The sequence below is a fragment of the Lagopus leucura genome, unplaced genomic scaffold, assembly GCF_019238085.1.
Source record: "Lagopus leucura isolate 7727_CA_CO unplaced genomic scaffold, USGS_WTPT01 Super-Scaffold_100017, whole genome shotgun sequence".
NCBI lineage: Eukaryota > Metazoa > Chordata > Aves > Galliformes > Phasianidae > Lagopus > Lagopus leucura.
Window position 1 is genome coordinate 1,304,506 of NW_024962271.1, and position 14,695 is coordinate 1,319,200.

The following is a 14,695-nucleotide window of genomic DNA, read 5'->3' on the forward strand; positions in this document are numbered from 1 at the left end:
TTGAATTTCTAGGAGGTTCTGTCCAAACATACACACGCACATACTTCATTCTATCTTTATCTGAATAGGCACATACTTCTCTGGCTCAAATGCCAACCTGGCACGTGAAATAAAGCAATAATCCCCTCCCAAATACAAGTGTATCTGCTAGGATGTAGAGTGGACAGGATACAGACACTACAAAATGCAGCAGTGCTGCACAGGACTGATATACATTGCTTCTAAGGCTTAAGGTTTATACAAATCCATGGTTTTGCCCAGAAACTTGTTAAAATCAGCTTTCTGTTGATTCAGTCTCAAGAAAAAAACCATTTCATCTTGTCCTAAAGGAGACTGTGGTACCACAGGGCTGAGCACAGCACTGGAGAAGCTCAGCAATTTGTCCTACAGCTCCCTGCATTACAGACACAGAATATTCTCCAGAACAAGCTCCTGTCTGAGCTTCTGTCAGCCTCCCTTTCAGTTTATGAATAATATACAGAAATTCATGGCAAAAATCAGTCTGCCCAGTGCTCAGAAGGATGACTTCTCTGTGGTCCACATGGGTATCTGCCTGAACCACATCAATAAGTGATGGACAATTCTGCTGGAGTTAAAATAATTTCTCAGAAATATTTAAGCTGTTCGGCGTTTTTTTCTCCCCCAGATCTTTAGGATTAAAAAGTACCTTTTTTGCTACAAAGTATCTAAAAAGGTGGATAGAAACCTGAGACATCACTTGGTCTGCAGGAGCATGCCTGTACTCTTCTATTTTCAGCTTTAAAAAGCAGAATTCCACTTTAAAATTTTACATATATGCATATTCCCATTAGAAATAACAAAACACAACACACAGAGGTGTATTTTCTGCTTACAACAAAATCTTGGTGGAAACGATTTCCCTTAAAAACAACACCAAACTAAGCCCAAGGAAGCAAAACAAAACCACAAGAAATTGCTTACTTCAATCCTGAGGTTAATTGGGCTGCAACATAAATATTGCTTTCTATGGGTGGGAGAGGATTATTTGCTGAGATATCTCTGTTTGTGCAATTTTCTCCTGGCTTCCCTCAGAGCCACGTGCAGACCCCGCGGAGAGAATTAAGGAGCGTGCCTCACACAGAAATGCTTTTTGTCTCACCGAAATAAAAATGAAGTATTGCCAATACTGACAAATTGCAGCATGTAGGATTTAGCATCGAAGGTCAAAATGAGACAGCTTCAGCTGCTCATCCCTACTGCTGAAGACAGATCAGTATATCCCCAGTACGGCCTCCTGCTACTTACTGAATCAGAGGGGGCACAGTGGAAATCGGGTCCATTCTGCACCTCGCATAAAAGGCAGTGAGCTGCTTTGCTCAGACAGCGATCAGCACTCTTCAGGCTGGGCTCTAATCTCATCAGTGTTAGCAATGGGAGCAGTTCTTGTTCCCAAAGGGAAGAGTCTGTGGGGCTGCAGCCACACTACAGACAATAATGTCTTCTACTTTCACCTGCAGGGCTCTTTTAAAATTATGCACCCCACCTCAGCATCAGAGCAAAAATATTAATCGTCTCAACTTTATTTTGCACGCCACATAGTGGTACAGCAGGTTGGCTTTCATCGCAATTATCCATCTACAAAGATATGATCAAAACAGAATGAAAAATTAGATGAAATTCAGTTTCTAGTCCCCTGCCACTGAAAATATCAGATCAGAAAATGGTTGACTAATTAGTTATTTGTGCGCAGAAGGAATAGGCACAGAAACCTCAGTAAACATCAAGAAAGCAACTGGAGTGCTATAGCAAATAGAATAATAATAATAACCAGCAGAATCTACAGCAATTAATCAGATGAGAATACTAAAATTGTAATAATGAGACAGTTAAATAAACCGTTATGAAAAGGAAAAACATTTTTGTTGTTTTCATTGTACAGTCCTCCAAATGTTTCTCTGTACCAAGAAGTAATTTTCAGCTTTTCTTTCCTGCAGGGCAAAAAAAAAAAAAAAAAAAAAAAAAAATCCTAGAAGCTGAGGTGTAACAACAACAAAAAGACCAAACACATTTATGTATTTTTTAATCAGAAGTGATTAGGGCTCTGGTTAAATGAACCCAGAGGCTATAACTATCTGAATTATTCCTAAAGCTAGGGAATAACACACCGTATCTGGGACTAACACACCTAGTATAATCAGGTTGTTACTGTTAGAATAATTGTCGACACATGCAAATCAGTCAGTTTGTTCATTGTAGCAATTGTGCCTCAGAAGCTAATCAAAGTGAGATGAGCTGGAGGTTCTGTTATCAAGTATCTGGAGGAGGTTTTGGCAGTAAAACTCCATCAAGTTTCTCTATGTGCCAATTCTTTGCAACCGTGCTTCCAAGCGTAAGCAGCTTCTCCCTCTGCAAATCCTTTTGCTGCTTTCTCTTTCAAGCTGGGTCTGGTTAGCTCTCAAACACAGAAAAAAATTGTAACAGCCCAGCAGATTCACTACAGAAATACCACTGTTGAACACAGCCACAAAGCAGCACATTTCTGCAGTTTCAGCAGGAGATATTTTTCTAAGGGACAAACAGAAGAGGTGAGAATTGGCTCACCACTGTGAAGCATTAGTCTCTCTGGATCAATGCAACTGCTGTTGCACTGTGGATCCTACAGCCAGGAACCAGGCTGCTTCCAGCAGTGGATTACTTTGACCAGCTGCCACAAAACCTCACTTCTGCCCCAGCAAAATCTTCCCAGAGTTGTGAAGCACTCCCTACGGAGACAGGGGAGCAATGAGCGTGGGTTGCAGTGAAGGATTGCAATCATGGGATGCAAAAAACTGTTTGCAAGATCCACTCCTGCCCCATTAACATCTATTAACGTTGGGACTGTCTCGTAAGGAAGGAAGGGAATTAATGTTTCTGCAAATTAATTTCCAAAAGGAAAGTGTAACGAATTAATGAATATGCTGAATAATCATCTTAGCACAGTTAATGTCCTGTGCCAATCTTAGGCCTTCACAGTATCGATGCCATTCACAGCAGATATTGGTGTATCGGGGTTCTCTGAGCACTGTGTCATTTTCCTTTCATGTTCACTTGCCTCTTTTGTTGCCCTCTTGTTCCCTTTTTCTCATCAGAACATTGCAAAGAATTACTCTCTAGTATGAACTGACAAGAGACTGGGACTTGGCTATACCAGAGATGGGAAATAACTCCTCGCCACTTTGAAAATAGCTGAAAATTCAGTTTGTCACAGGTCACTTTCCCTGTTGCCAGAGAAGCAAGCCATACCTAGGATGGCTTCCTTTGATACTAAGCATGAGCTCCTTTCTGTTAATTACAGCTGCTCATTGGGAAGTGAAAAATCAGAGAATGTTCACAAATGACACAAGTACAATGAACAGTGCCTAAATCTGAACACTTTCAGGACACAGACACATGGGATCACTGATGCTGTGGCTTCTAGCAGTCCTCAAGGCACTCAGAACTGTTATCTGTGTGACTTTCCTCTCATCCTTTACTATCTGGTCATTTTTACCTCTTCAGTGCTAGAGGAAATGCTAGGAAAGAGTGCCAGAACTATGAATTTCATATGAATTAACAGTGAAACACTCCCTTGATTTTCTGAGGGATCCTACATAGGAATTTGTAAGAGAAAAATATGAGACATTTTTATCAATTTTTATCATGCTGGCTAATAAGGAAAATAACCACCTTTAGCAGAAGACCAAATTATGATCATCAGAGTGCTAGGATGATGCTTGGAACTTTTTCTAGGAAAGAATTTGCCCAGTATTTATGAATTATGAAAAAAATAAAAGGAAAAAAAAAATGAAGTCAGGAAAGTGAAGGAGTAGGTTTGAGCCAACATAATGCAATTCCAAATAAAGGAAAATTACTGAATCTTCTGTGTTGTTTCTGAGTTGAAAAAGACTGCTAACACTGCTGAATGAACAGTTGCTTAAAAGTCAAAGAGACCTTGAAAATGCAGTAGCTCTATGGAATGTATTCCACTACAAAAATCTGGATCCTAGCCAGAAAACAAACAAACAAACAAACAAAAAAAATTAACAAGAGAGACCTTTTCTAAGAAAATAAGTGCAGACTAACGAACTGCAACCTTGGAACTAGCAGAAAACATTAGTTAAACTTGTGAAAGAGATGCCTCAAAGGGAAATGCCTGCCTAGTCTGTCCAGGCAAGGTCAGCAGAGGTAAAGTGAAAGCTTCTGAGCAAGGAAGAAGGAAAAATGGAGTCTATCTGGAGCTGATCTCTCAGAGGTATGAAGTGCTGCTATGAAGAGCACATAACTGCAGAAAAGAACAGACCCAGCAATTAGCATTTACAGAAGAGCAATCACATCAATCATGTGGCAATTTGGTATGTCTAAGTAACTCCATGAAGGAAGAATTTCATTATAAAGGCCAAATTCTTCCAACAGAGTAAGTTGAAGCGGAGTCCTAATTTCATGAGATTTCCTCTTCAAGGAAAATATAATTAGGGATCCCTTGGCTGCATCAAGTGTTGAATCTAAAATACCTACAAAAAGCATTAACTGCGATGGCCGAGCACAAGCATTTTCACTAGATTTTCTTAGCTTAACAACAAAGGATGAAGAAAAAAGACACTGGTGTGAGAAAGAACAAAATTTAGCATACAATAAATTGACCATGCAATAAGTAACAACTCGGAAGGAAAATCTGTGAAGAAGCTGATACTGCGAGAAAAGTAATCGAAATCATCTCCTGTGCTGACAGAGCTGGGCATCTCCTGTAGTTGGCTGAGCTTGCACAGGACTCATTTCTAAGATTCAGCTGTTTCTAAGGCAAGCTCCGTAATGCAGGAGATGATAGGAGCGCAATAATGTTCTGCTGACTTAGAAAAGCTTCCACGTAGCTCTGAGCTTCTTGGCAGGCTGTGGCTGGGGGCCTGGAAGGAACACAGCCTCATCCTGCTTCTTTGCCCCCTGTCCCCATCCGCTGCACAGCTCTGTACCCCAGCTCTGTTCAAGCTGTGTGCATGTACCAGCTAATATAAGACATGTGGCTGGCGTGGGTTCCCTCTGCAGAAACTCATTTTGGTGAGACGCGGTTCGGGTGCTAATCCTGTGAGTGTGTTTTGAAGTATTTGACAGGCACAGTCTGGAGTGGCAGAGATCCACCCCAGAATCCAGAGTTCCCTCAAGTCAAAGGAAAACAGGGATCCTGGGAGCTGGGCTGAACCCGATCCAGGCAAGAGAGCTGGCTTGAAACTTGTTTTCTCTCACAACAGAGCACAGCCTGAGTCATTATTTATAGCCTTTGCTGTATGTGGAGCTGACTCCCAGAAGTGTATTTCATGTTTCCAGTTCACAATAATAACTGAATTAATAACTGCCTTCTCTTAGAGAGTGCTTGTTCAACAGGGAGAGCTGTGCAAACCACTGGTACCCTCAGCCTCTCCCATCGTCCTCCAGAGCCCCATGTGCCATTGCGGCTGCAGGCACCTGTCAGCCCGCACGCACCCCATTACACATGCTTTAGTTTACACATCTCCCATTTGGCTTGTGTTTCTGTAGCTGTGGGCTGGGAGTCTGGGGGAACAGCTTTATCTGGGAGGTCAGACAGTTTCATTAACCCATCTCCTGCCCTTGCCACATTGCTGCCAGCTCTGAAGACCAAAACATCAACACATCTCTCCCTTGCTGCCACCAGATCCCTGCAGCAGGGAGCTCAGCAGAAGCTACAGCAGCATGCTGGAGATTCGAGTTCCCGCTGGTACACAGTGCTGGGAGTAGGAGGTGGGGAATGCAAGGCTTCTGCTTTCTCAGACTCTTATGTGACTGACCTCTAGAGTGAAGCTGTGTGGAACTCCTAGCCCAGCCAAAATATTCTGTGCTCTTCATATAGATATGAGAATCACTTTACATAAGCGTTACTTTTGGAAAATTATATAGAGGTACATATGAAACAACTGGAGCTATACTGAAGTCCTAATGAGAACAGCATCCTTACCATTGCTCAGCATGAGATTATGTTTTGTATACTACAATACATGAACACAATAATGTTAATTTTATGACAACATCTACATGATAAATATACACAAAGCCATCTAATGTTTGATTAATGGTCTGACTTTATGTGAAAGAGCTGGAAATTCTTAAAGGGCTTTATAAATCATTGGAGAGCCAACAAATTAATATCTTTATTTCACAGAAACAGAACTTAACTAATTCCATAAAATATGTAACACTGGTATTATTGTAGCAATTAAGATGTTTTTCCTTTTGGTCCTTTAGTTTAGCTTTGTTTAAAAATGACTGTATCTGTATAGGAAAACAGACCGTCTTGATGCATTTGTATAGTTATGTAGCCCTGAGGAATTAATATCCATTGACTTAAAATACTTTCTAGCCTTGTGGCATAAAATAACGAAGAAGGAAGTGGTAGGTGAGAAATTCAGTATGTATCAGTATCACACATGTGATAGTGTGAAAATATGTTAGTCAAGAAAAAATTCACATGACTGCCCAGTCCATTAGCATTAAGAGAAAGGCATATATAATCCTGGCTAATAATGATAACAAAAAATATTTTTTCTTTTCCAGTTGGTTTTGAAAACACTGTGCACGTCATGGGTGCAGTTCATACAGAAGAAAATTAATTCTCTTTCATTCTTTGTTATATTAGATTCCCACTGTAATAATGAACTCCTATGTAATAATAAACTCCTAGCCAAGGTTTATTTGACTGAGTACACTGAACTATACAAAAAAACCCCCATGTAATTACCTTCTGTCACAGATGTTGAAGCACATTGGGATATCATGTCGTATCTTTTCCTTTACTTCAGGCCACTCGCTTTGGTTTGCCTAACTCACTGCCTTTAGTGGCCATGACAAATGAAAAGGGAAGCGTGATTTACCTTTTCTGATCTCTATGAATCAGGTTCTCAAGCACACAAGCTGTCCAAATGCACTTTAAAATCCATGGAGCACCCTCCCACCTGTCTGGCCCTCATCACTTTTCAAGATTGTGTATAACCATGTCTTAGTTGTTTTATTTATAATGTCATCAAGTCTAGGTTGTTACATTTGTTACAGGTTGCTGTGCTGATTTGTTTTCTCTTTCTGCCTGTGCCTCCAAGGGATGCTAGAGAAATGAAATACTACTTTTCACTTGTTGAACAAAAACATTAAAAGTCAGATTCCATGCTCAGTTGTATTTACTCAGGAGATATGCACTATAACACCCCTTATCTTACTGATGTCTCTGCAAAATACATTTAATATGTAAATATTAACAGAGAAGAATACTTACAGAAATTAAGTTCTGCTAGTTAGTCTGCAAAGCATATCAACAAGGTATAGCATGACTGAGAAAATGGCCCTTATATATATTTCAGCATGTAAAGTACAATCTGAGAAAAAAAGCAGTTTTTCAACTATATAATAAATGAAAGAGTATTATATACAAAAAAAATCCATTTTTGCAGAACGATGAGTTGGTACTGAACACTTCTCTGTAATGGAGGTTACAAAGCATCTTTTTTTGTGACTGTTAAGTACAGTGTGCCCATCTGGGTGCCTGCTCTGATGTACTGCTTACCACAAGTCTATACAGGCCAATGATTCTATTATGTTCATCACTGTAATCACCCAGTCCCTTCCAGATGTACACTAAGCAACACTGCATGTCATTTAAGGAATCTGCTGGCCAATAATGGAAATTCTGAAGAAGGCAGAGGAAAGAACTCCAGATAAGTATTTGTTTATGACACTTTCAGTAAAGGTGATGAGACTGAGTACTAAAAAGACAAGAAATTGAAGAATTACAGTTGTTTAACCTCAGTTAGACACAGTGATGCTCGCTTAGTCAAAGAGATTTATCTCCTAAGCATTATTATATCGTAGTTACTCTATACTATTTAGCCTTGCATTGGATGCCCAACAGTTAAACTTCTCATAGACACTTCCCATGTAACTAGGGATCTGAATAGTCTGCCAGACTCCTTGATAGCATAACCACACTGTCATTAGGGGATAAATTTTAGTGTTTCAATTGACAGAAAAAAATAGAGGCATCAAGTCCTTAACAAAAAATGTTTCTGTTTTGTTTCCTGAAATGACAGAAGCTGAAAAGAAAGCACTCACCTATATGTTAAACTAATAGCTCATTCAAGGGGTTATGTGGTTATGCAGTGATTAAAGTTGTTAAGGGCTTGTCTTCCTTTTTCCTTCTAAGTAAAAATCTCAACTGTGTAACAGTTTTCATGAGTTGACCTCACTTAACAAAACTGACATGAAGCTATGGAAAGTTAAAACAGTATTGTTTTCCTTTTTGATTTACACAGGTTTTGAACACTAGCTAACTCAGCTTCCAGGGCCAGAAGAGACTTTTAAGTACTTAGTTTTGACGCTGCAAGCCTTGAGCCTTAGCGATACAACATTTTCTTGTATTAGCTCCGAAGCATTACCATACATCTGGCTGCATTTTTTTTTTTTTTAATATAGAAAATGCCACCTCCAGAGAGGGCAAGCCTCAGGCGGGTAGAACTCTATTGGAAATTTCCCTTTTGAAAGTAAAAGAAGGAAACGTTATTCTGACAGACCCTCTAAAATAGGTAAATGTGTACAAGTTCTTTGGGGTTTTGGAATACTCCATGAAACCTGGGCAGGTTAGTATCTCCAAGGCAATGGTATGCTAAGTACTGCCCAATGGAGCTACCCCAAATGATCATACAAATAAAATTACCTACCTGTACGTACAGTAAGCATGTAGGTCTCTGTAAGCATATCTGCATAGTGCATAGTGGTCATGAAATTAGGAAGAAGCCAGTCCCCAGCAATTCATGTTCGACCCAAGAATGGATCTCCAGGCTTACTGCTGCTTAACAACGTGTATAATTTCACTCTTATTCGGAAACCATTTTACAGAATTGGCATCCTTATTACTAAGTTAATAGAAAAATTCCAACTGAACTCTGTAAGTGTATTTTCCTATTACAGTAGCATTGCAGAGCTCCATTTAGTAAAAATGAATGCTTAGGCCTTCTGACAGTTTCCTTACAGGACTTAAATTCCACTCTAAGTGTAGCCATTTGTGAGTCTGAAATAAAATGGAGTTCTTCTCTCCTCACACACACAGATGAGGGATGTTTTGCTGCTGCTATAAACACGTACCAGAAGCTCTGAGGTGAAATCCTACATCCAGATTCAGTAGGAATTTTGCTACTGAATTCAGCATGCTCACTCTCTAATCTGGAGATTGCAAATTAATGAAATGGAGCCATAAAACTGGCGCTTCATATCTTCACAGCAAGGCAAAAAAGCTTTGGAAGAACTCTCATTTCTCTTTTCCAATCAGAAACTGAATGCCAGACAACATCTAATCTCTTAAGAACTGCACCTACTTTAAAGACAGAAGTGCTGAACTCCTCAAAGGAAGAGGAATGGTTTAATTGGTGCTTCTGCTTGGTGACAGGATTCTAACCTAGACATGTTATTGGTCTCCCTGGCAAGCTTTGATTTGAATGCTCAGTTTTCCATCTTTTGATGTCTTATAAAAATAACTGGTTGCTGGAGTTATATATTGTTTTTCCATATCACCAGTACAAATAAATCTCTGTCAAGGCATCACTGAAAACTGTTGAAACTGCATCCAGACATGCACACACCATCTAACTTGGCTGACTTTAACTCAAGAATGCAACAGCCATAAAATAGTAACTGAATTCCTACCACCCCCTCCCTGTCAACTTGCCTCCTCACACAGCATCCCCTATTTGATAGCCAACTTATTATAATCAAGATAGTCTTTACTTCTTCCAGAGGCAAAATCCTGCCTTCTTTGAAACCAGAAGAGAACAGTAATGACAAAGTGAGTTATTGTCAAGATCTGGCTTCCACTGCAAGCATAACTTGTGACTGATATATCCTATTGTTGTATTTCCTCAAGAAGATCTGCAATATTGTTTAGTCAGTGACATGAAAAATGTGGCCTATAATTTCACAGTTCACAGTCATTCATTCTGAGTGCTGACATAGTTGAAATCATAATGTAGCATAATATTGTTATGTGAGATAAAGACAGAGGGTGTAATTAAACTCCTCTTAAATGCTACATTCATCCTTATTAATCAAGAATTTTAGATTCTTAAGGTAATATCAAGGGAAGTTAAAATTGGTTTTTATGGCTTATTTGATTACATGGATACAGAAGTTCTCAATTCTATCACATACAGCTTTAATATCAACATATTAAGTATGATTTATGCCAACACAGTAAAGCAGAACAGAAAATTTCAGGCATACAATCCTCTGACAGCCTTTTGTTAGAGGCTGGCTGCTGGCAGATAGGTTCCCTTCAAAACTCTGAACTACTGTTTTGGTTCACAGCAACCCTCAATCGTTGGATTGAGAATTCTTAGGACCCTTGCTTTAGGCAGATTTAAGATTGAATATTTTCTCATTGCTGGACTTCCTTTCATATGCTAGTGGATGAGGAAAAAAAAAAACAACTGTAAAAGCTGTTCACATATGTTAATCTTTCCCCCAGTTCTTGGCAGCAGTTGGGAAGAACAAAAGTTTTATGATGTTAGTATGGATAAGCAAAAGAGAGCATGGGAAGATTGCCCCACCTCCCTGCAAGGCAAAAGCCCAGGATATCAAAACATCAACTGGTTACATGGGAAACTGTCCTTAAACACTAAAAATGAAGACATGCAAAATCAGAAAAAAGAGAATAGGGTTAACATCTGCCCTAATGCAGAGACAGGGAATATCAATAAAGAAGGGGAAAAAAACAAACAAACAAAACAACAACAACTGGGGAGCTGTTTACCAAGATAAATGCATGAAGAAGTTTAGGATCCTAGGAACTTCCCAAGGAGTTAAATGGGAGATGTTGACAGGTTGGCTGTAAATTAAACCAGGGAATCCCCATGATATAATAAAAGGACTGAATAACAGATTTTGGGAAGCAGATTATTATCAACATTTGTTCACTAGTCTGAGGAAGAGAAGGACCTGCATATAGTGTAGCTCTGATACTGAAGATAACAGGTGAAAGTGGCTTTCCTGAGCAGTCAGTGTAAGATCCTGCCCACAGCTTCTTTAGGATCAGCTTTCCAGATTTTGCTGATGTTTTTATCCTCTCGGCACCAGGATTTTACTACCTTTTACTCTCTTCAGTCTGATTTCAAGAATTCCCACCAGAGATTCTGATTTTTATCAGCTGCTTCCACCACATTAATTCAGACTGAACTGTCTGAACAGTGCTGGCCAACTGCAAACCATGTAAACAGGAGAAAAAGGGCCTGGTTTGAGTCACTATCTTGAACCACTATCACTCTTCCAGATTTATACCAATCTGGTCATGTGTGTGAAATGAAAGCAAAAGAGGTGCAAAAGCAGTTTTGCTCCCACCCTGTCTTGCTGTAGGCCTAAAGAGTTTGCTGAATGGGGCATGCTTACTTTGTTTAGTAAGCAAAAGGTGGAAATCTCTTTGGTCAAGAAAAAAAAATGAAAAAAAAAAACCAAAAAACAATTTGTATCCCTTCAGATATCAATAATACAATAATTGGACCTATTTATCACGATGATTAACAAGACTGCTGGTACTAACACATTCAGAAAATTTCAGTAAAAAAAAAGCCAAACTGTTCTGCAGTGATCTGTCAAGCTAATTATTGATCAGTGAGCACCTAAAACTATGGTGGAAACTGTGTGTCATGATGGAATTGGCACCTCTCCTTTTCCATCTTTGCCTGCCTGCCCCAGTACATATAACTCTCTAGAGTCAGTGTTTCTGTGTTTCAAATTTTGGTGCCACAAGACAGAAGAGGAAAAAGTTTTGCTTCAAGTAGCTTCCCTCTCTACCTGGCTTTCCTTCTAACTTAAACGAGAAAGGAAAAGAAAAACAATTTCCACTGCCCAATATACAGCAACTTCAGAACTGGAGATGTGCTACAAATTCCCAGTGGCTGGGTTCGGGCAGGTCATAAATAAAACTGCAGAGCCAACTCAAGATGCTCTTGGGTATAACTTACAGTGAAAAACTCTGGTGCTGCATGCAGAAAGCATGGCTCAGCCATTCATTTATAACAATAGAACTATTCTTCTGCCTGCACCAGGAAAAAACAAATCTCCTGTTGTTAGGAATCAAAGTCAAGTCCTTCAGACTCTAGGAGATATATTTAACAATGACTAAGCATGCTACCACATAAGGTTCACTGCTTACAACTTTCTGTCTCTCATTATATAGTACTTCTGTATGTGATGGTAGTGTATGCCAAAATGCAAGTCTGTTGACCTCTATCTGCAACAAAAGCACTTTAAAAGGCATGACGTGAAACAAAGTATGCAAAATTGATCCCTCAGATATTGACTGAATAGATTACTCAGTGCTTCCAGAAACCTCTTACATTATGTGGAGTCAGCTGGAATCAGGTGCAGATAGAAGCAATTACAGACACACATAAATACATATCTTGCATAAACCACTTCATTTATGGCTGTCTTTCTTATTCCCATGAAACTCACTGCAGTTTGGGTTCTGAGTTCCCCAGCTTCAAATGCTATATTTAAATTCTACTTAATGAATTAGATATGCTTTAGAGCTATAATAAACTTCTCCTGTGAAGATATCTCTGAAGCATTCAGTCACATTGCTTACTGAGAATGAATACTGCAATAATATATTTACATAAATAATTTAAAATCCAAGAGCACAGTAGGTAATAAAAATACACTGCCATGATAAGCTATGAAACCAGAGAAGAATGTTAATTTAATTAAAAATTATAAATAAGCCCCAGTAAACAACTTATTTACACATAGTTAAAAGCCTAACTACTGAATATTGTGGGCTTCTTAAATCCAAAAAAGGAAAAAATACTTAAATCAACCTCTCCTCACAGACAAAATATTGAGGACCATAACTGTGTTTAATTAAGATCTACTGTTAATACTGGATTTCAGAGAATAAGGCTCTTCTTTTAATTTCCCAAGGTGGAAAATGTTATTAAATTTGGCCTTTAACTTCTCATTGACATGTACACTTGAAACTTCTGATTAAAATTTCAGAGGTTGGGAAGAGGCACCCAAAATTAAACTATTAAATCTGGCACAAAAATAACAATGATCTCTGATTAAGAAATCAAATTTCAGAAACTTCATTACTGTTCTATTAATAAATTGTTGGGTTATAATTAAAATGGGGCCTGCTGGATTTCCTTCTTTTTTTTCTTTTTTTTTTCTTAATTCTAGAAAAGTTGGAAACAAGAGGGAATTAAACACTTTAAAAAATAGGTTAATGAATCTAAGAAACGTGATCCAAGTTGAGCAAGTTCCTTTTCTGTCTGGCAGTGCTCACAGAGGAACAAATGTTATTTCCCACCCAAACGTAAATCCCCTGCTTCTGATTCTTCCTTTCCTCAATATCCATATCAAAAACTCACTAGAGTCACTGCAGCCTTTTCAGAGGAAATCACAGCTCTGGCTACAGTCACAAAAGTTAGCATTAGCTCAGTTTTAAACAGGTATAATTTAGAGTGATATTAAACTTGATGCCTACATTACATCGCTGGTCAATATGAGCATGTGGTTCTTGTTTCCAGGATGATTGTTTCTAACTTGAGTATCTTTGAAATGCTAACATCAGTACATTAAAGAAGACTTGACACTATGAAAATTCACTGTTAATTGTGTACAAAACAGGTAGCACATTGTGTGCTTTTGAGCCTTGGAGTCACATTTTCTTCACTAGAATATATTTTTGCCAGCTTGTCTGAGCTTCTAAATGAAATTCTTTCTCAGACTGCAAAAACACATCAAGCTAAAGAGTGAGAAAGAAAATTGCTTCAGAAGTACAGCTGTCTTTAGGAATTTCTCAAAGAGATAAATAATTTGAATTGATTCAGACCTGGGAAGTTCAAGACATAAATTCAACCTACAAGTGGACATTGGCACCAAAGGTTTCAATACACTATTGATGGTTCTTGAAATGCATTTACGATATTGTATTACTAGAGTAACCAAATCTACTGATTACTAATAGACATCATCCCCTTCTACAAATCTTACATAGAGAACTAATAAGAAATGATGTTGCAATTAGACAGACCTCAGTTTATTAGGCTGAAAATAATGAAAAGTAAAATTATCAGTCCTCTATTGTTCTTTTGTTTGTATTCATCTGCACATTTTGAACAGATACATACTTTGTTGGCAGTGGTGGACAGTGCCTACACAGCACACACAATCAAAATCTGATATTCATTGCCTCTTGTACACACAACATTGCTTGCTCATGGTCATTGATATTTAGTGTAATATCTTGTTAAAACTCTGCATTTTGTCTGCTTGGCCTTTATTTTACCAGTGTAATCACAGTAAGGACACTGATGATATAACAGCAGATTCTGAGAACTGTGTGGTTTGATATGCAACCTCCATAAACCCAGACCAAGGCCCGCACTCTAAACACAACATCTACTCGTAGGAACTAGAAGACAAAACCTTTCTGCCAGATCCAAACTAGTGAGCACGTTTGGCCTTTATACATGCAATTTCACACTGCTCTAACTGCAGATGCTGTTCCTGCATACTGCAGTCTTACTTTGTCACTGCTGGTATCCTTTGTGATTCAGTAATATTAGCATAATTAAAGAATGCTGTTTTAAACTTTTCTGTTATTTTAGCAAAAAGAAGGGTGTACAAGTAAGTCAAACTAACTTTTCTGAGTAATTCCATTATTTTCCAG

The 14,695-nt window shown here is 38.6% G+C and overlaps 1 protein-coding gene across 2 annotated transcripts in view; it reads right to left on the bottom strand.

Moving 5' to 3' along the window:
* Positions 1-14,695, bottom strand: part of CDH13 (cadherin 13) — a 433,519-nt gene that overhangs the window by 40,015 nt on the left and 378,809 nt on the right. The gene's annotated exons all lie outside the window — the stretch shown is intronic.